Raw genomic sequence first — 6,000 nt, forward strand, 5'->3', positions numbered from 1 at the left:
AAAGTTGAAATTAGTGTTCATCTACATCACTAAACTAGATCACGTTCATCATAATTAGCAGAGCTGTCCACACTGACACATGCCTTAGTTCACAGATGCCCATTTCCATTTTAACATGCTAACCACTTTTATTTGCCTTTTTATTTGAAGTAAAATGAGTTTGGTTACAAATATCATATGTATGAAATGATTCCATGTGTATTTTAGTCATTTATGGCCGTGGCTTCAAGTGTAGTATTATTAATATACTATTAGTATTTCTTAATAATTTGAATTGTGGCTTTTATTTTATATTTAAATTTTTCATTTATGTTAGTAAATGAAATAATTAATTGTTAGTATAACAGTAAAAGTACATGTAACGTGTGTAACAAAGACACCTTAAAATAAAGTGTTCCCTTTGATGTCTGTAGTTACATCTATAATTAAATGGAAAATGAAGTAAAAATGTGCAATAAGTATTTTTTTTTTTACATGAGCACATAGTAGTTAAAGACACCTAATATAAATTGGGACCAAATTTTTTTTTAAATATTTTAAATTTTAGTTTTAGTTAAAAATAAGAACACTGGTGGCTTCAAAGCCAAGTTCTGATGTTTGTGCTCACTTAATGTTACTCCACCTGCTTAATCTGCTGTGAGAGTTTGACTGACCATAGACGGACAACACCATGTGACCGGTGACCAAGTAATCTGAGACATCTGCCCTATCACCGTCTCACTGGAATAACACACACACAGCGTGGGCAGTAATCCAGTCTAGTCCCTAAGGTATCGCCACCTTTATATTTCCTTTTCTTTCTCTCTCCATTAGTAATGTTGGACAGGCGTTCACTGAGGGAGGTGAGGAGGAGTTTTCAGGATCCCTGTTTCTCCACTGAGCTCTCTGGAGGGAGCGGAGCCTCCTGTGATGCTGGAGACTGAGCTGCTCCGGCACCGTCTGCAGAGCGAATGCCAGGTTAATGCACAGAGCACCAAATCTGTGTGTGTGTGTGTGTGTATGTGTGTCTCTGTGTGTGTGTGTGTGTGTGTGTATGTGAGTGTGAGTGTGTGTGTGTGCGTGCGTGTCTGTGTGTCTCTGTGTGTGTGTCTGTCTGTCTGTGTGTCTGTGTGTGTCTGTGTCTCTCTGTGTGTGTGTGTGTGTGTGTCTGTGTCTCTTCTGTGTGTGTGTGTGTGTGTCTGTCTGTCTCTGTGTGTGTGTGTGTGTGTCTGTGTCTCTGTGTGTGCGTGTGCGTGTGTGTGTGTGTGTCAGTGAATCTGGCTGACCTGTGAGCGAGAGCTCGGCTAGTTTGAGGGGCAGGTCCGAGGGACTGACACCGGCCGGAGAGCCCAGGATGTCAGGCAGAGCATTACGTCGACCTGATCGACCCGACGACGCAAAATCCAACGCCGGCTCCACCTCCGTCATCTCACCACTGCCATTCTACAACCAGAATCATGAAAACAGACGAATTCTACAAGAACAATAAAAGCTGTTTTCAAAAAGTAGTGGGTCACATAAGAGTTTCTTCAAGCACTTAAAAAACAACAATGTAATTGATTTGCAAAACAAAATGCAGTGAAACAGAACAAAATAAAACAAAAATTAAGCAAAGTTAAAACAAGAATCTAAATAAAAACTAAACTTTTCATGCAACAACACATTCTGAATTTTAACAATACTACTATGTAATAATGTTTGTTTATTAATTATACACTGAAAAATGGTAATATATAAATGAACTGTTTTTTTTTTTTTTCAAAAAAGTTATTTAACAACATTGAATCAACCTGTATAGATTAATTTATACCAGCAGTTTTTATGGGTTAAATCAGGTAAAAATATCTCTATAAGATTGCAATTGCAAGTTACCACTTTTTACAGTATATGATACATATTTAATGTACGTTATTGCATATAGTGTTATATCTGTTCACACCAAAGCCTACTGAGGATAGTACACATACTTGAATAAATGCAGAAACTGTTGTTTCTATGGTAATGGATAAAAAAAAAAACTCTTCTAGACAAACATGTAACCATCTCTCTTCCTGTTTAGTGGCTCTTTGTGAACTCTCTGCCCTTGTGTGTTTTCACCGATTATTTTGCATTATGGCAATGAGAATTGGGGGAAATGTTCATAAAAATAGTAGGAATGTTAAAACAAATCTTAAGTAACAAGGCTTGGGAAATACTGTAGTGCAAAAAAATGAACTATTTCTATAATATGTTTGGTTGTTTTTTTGTCCTTTTTGAAGCTTGACGCTTCAATTGCCACTCACTGTAATTGCATGGAAAAGAGTGACCATATCTTAAAAATACCTCTTTTTGTTTTACACAGATGAAAGCAAAGCAGGTTTGGATTTGTAAGACGTTTAGCATGTGGAGGCTGATAAAGCCTAGTCTAAAGGGCTCTTGAGTCAAGAGCACAGCCTCTATTCACTAACAGGGCCATCATTACACGAGTGTGCAGATTCTTACAAGACCAAAAACGCAGAGTGAAAAGACATAACAATAAATGGAAAACTGTGCAATTCCAATTAATCCAACTACAACAAAATCAGCTTCTTTAGATAGCAAAGGATCTATCTAGCTATAGCTACCTAGTAGTGATGACTTTTCTTGAACATCTTGTTCATTTTGAATCTTTAATATTAACTAATTATCTCAGAGAGTGATTCATTCATTTCGTGTTGACCGTGCATACGCAGCATCCAATAGGTTCTGCACAGGAAACAGAAACGATTAGCTCACCTCCCGAGTTCGTTCTTTTGTGACAGCTGTAATAGATACAGAAATTATTTAATAATTCCCAACATTCCTTACAAACAAGTGTGTAGCTGGTATTTTAGTTTATATTTATTTATTTACTTGAGTGATTAATAGGTGCAGATCCATACACTGTAAAAAAAATTTGCCAGGAATTTACAGGATTAAAGAGTATTATTTTTACAATAAATTACTGTAGTCAGAAATTGTCTGTGAAATCAATGCATGCTGGGTCATTTTCTTACAAATGACTGTGAATGGACAGCAGAATGATGCTAACATCACAGTAACTTACTGCTTTTGTTTTACTGTGAATTCACATTATAAAGTTGTCTTTAACTGTGCCACTGTGAGAAATTTACTTGTTTACTACCGTAATTACTGTAGTATGTAGTAGCCTATTTGTTTGGGATCTTGGACCTTGTATATTCATATTCAAATGTCTGAGCTGGTCATGTCATAAGTGTGACAAATTAAAACATTTGTCAAAATGATGACAAGCTAGAATATGAAATAAGCTAATAGTCAAATTATTTGTAGCATGAACATGATTTTATTTGAAAGATGTGACATCAACACTTGACATACAAAACACTAACAGTCAACACATAAAAACAACATTTACAACATAAACCAACATTACAAATTAAACAAACAGCATAAACGGCTAAAAGTTAACCAAAAACAAGTTCGACAGCACAAATAAAACCAACAAATATTATAAATCTCTTCATGATCATGATCTATTCGTGCTGCATTGCATGCTGGGAACGTCCATAGCACTTATGCACTGTCCACTCTAAGAAATGCTGGGTTATTTTTTTTTAACCCAGATGCTGGGTTCATTTTATTTGGTTATTTTAACGCTGGGTTATTTTTTTCTACCTAACCGCTGGGTTGAGCTCGTCTCCGGTGAAACTTCTCAAAACTTCTGCTGCAGCGCGGGCTTTTTAAAGTCGGCATGGAACGGAAGTTGCGATTGTCTTTTCTTCTCTACTGTGACGTATATCCGAGTGAAACGGCATCTGAAATGAGAGGGCGGGACTTGATTTTGTCCTTCGGGAATTGATTGGATCGTTGGAAATACACTTAAATTAAAATGCTACTTCTAAATGTGTCTTTTTTATTTCTAAAATGCTTGTTAGACGAGTTTAAATGTATGTAATATTGTAAACTATGCTGTATTCACCCAAATAAATTCAATTTGTCTTGTATTTTGTCCATGGGTGTTCTTGCTTAATAATAAATGTTCATCTTTTGATTATTGCTGTTGCCTCTACTAATTCTGTGTGTGATTTTTATTTTCCAGTCCATTTTAAGCCAGCAATATAATAATTTTTAAACAATAAATTAAACAACCCGGCATGTTTGGTAAAAACGTTTAACCCAACCAGCTGGGTCAAAATAACCCATGTGTTCTGTCCAATATTTATCCAGCGTTGGGTTGCCAAATAACCCAAGTTGGGTTGTTTTTAACACAACATTTTTTAGAGTGTAGAAACACAGTATAATGCTGTTTGTTTACAAGAAATTTCTGAGAGTGCAGTTAGATACAGAAGAAGTCCTACTGTGAAAGTAATGCAATTATTAGCCTGGAATATACTGTAATTTCTCACTAAAAATGTTTAAGTGTACTAAGACGGAACAGGCAGTGTACAAAGTGAAGTGTCAGTGTGCCATTGTATATGCTTGTGTTTGTGTTTCATTAGTGATGAGCATATTTAGACAGATTAAACTCCTACAGTCATTCACAATGAACAAATAAAACCAATCAAAAATAAACAGCAACAGCAACAAAATTCATATTGCACCATTCATAGGCTGTATGCTTTAACGCAGTGTGAATTGTTAATGCCCCCACAATCCCATAATGTTGAAGAGGTTCATTCAAAGGTCTTTAATTACTGTCCCTCTATTTATAGAATGTTAGAGCATGTGCATGTGTCTGGTTCCCATTCACTCCCATTCTCCCATTTTACAGTTAAAGTCGGCATGAAACGGAAGTTGTCTTTTCTTCTCTACTGTGACGTATATCCGATTGAAACGGCATCTGAAATGAGAGGGCAGGACTTTATTTCGTCCTTCGGGAATTGATTGGATTTGATTAAACATTAGGAGGGCACATGAATTTAAAAAAAATTATGAAGTGCACGGATAAATTATTTATAATAAACACTACAGTATTCCATTCAAAAAATAAGAATTTTCTATTTTGATTTCATGGTGACTTTAAAAGAAAAGAAAAAGAATGAAAAAAACATGTCATGTGAAAGCATGGGAAAGGGAGAGAAATAAAGAGGCGATTAAATGAATCCTCTGAGATGGATTAGACATTTCTCTGTCTGTTTACCCCTTAACTCTTTTTTTCTTCATCTCACCTTCTTACATTCTCTCAGTTTTTCTTTCTAAGCCTTCTGAAGGATCAAAGTCTGTTTTTCACACTTTGTCTGTAGGATTTCAGGCAGATTAATGCCTCCGTCTAAAACTTCTCTTTACACACACACACACAATTTCCTAACAGTGCAAACAGAAGATTCATTTCACTTTCTTTGTTCCTTTATTTTCTATGTCAACACTTGGTCCTTCAACCATTTCTGACTGTATCTGTTCCTCATTTTGATCATAATTTGTCTGCTCCTCGTTTATTTTCTCATTCTAAGGCACTACATCGCTTCTCAGGACAGCAAAGAATAACGAGCAGCTCTCGCTGATATACAGCGATCTTCATCAGCACCACTAGCTGTTTAGAAAACGTCTGCCAAACAAGAAATTGTCAAAAAAAGAAAGAAAGAAGAAGCAGCAAAAGATAAAGAAAAGATGGAAAAACTAACTCGTACCGTACTACCGAGAGAGAGAGAGAGAGAGAGAGAGAGAGAGATTAAGCGTGTGTGTTGAGTCTGGGCGTCTCTTCTAATAACGAATCTGTAAGTTTAACTTCTTTAACAGCGATGTTTCCAGCTCCACACTGAGAAATGACATACCTTTTCAGTTGCGATTCAGTTTTGTTGACAAAGTCGCGGAGGAGCATCAGTTGTGATACAGAGCTCCGGAGGCTGAAGTCACGCACTCTAAACTCTTTGGCAGGCAATCAGGAGAGCGCTAGAGCACTGGTATCGACAGTTGTACAACAATAATTTAAAACCAGACTATTTAGACCTTGCAAACCTTACTATTTCAACATGGTGGACAGCTGCTGTGCGCCAGGATGCCAGAACAGGCAGGGGAAAGCTAGGGTTGCCAACCGTCCCGTAT

Source organism: Sinocyclocheilus rhinocerous, unplaced genomic scaffold (genome assembly GCF_001515625.1).
Source record: "Sinocyclocheilus rhinocerous isolate Xijiao unplaced genomic scaffold, SAMN03320098_v1.1 scaffold54, whole genome shotgun sequence".
In the NCBI taxonomy this organism is placed as follows: Eukaryota; Metazoa; Chordata; class Actinopteri; order Cypriniformes; family Cyprinidae; genus Sinocyclocheilus; species Sinocyclocheilus rhinocerous.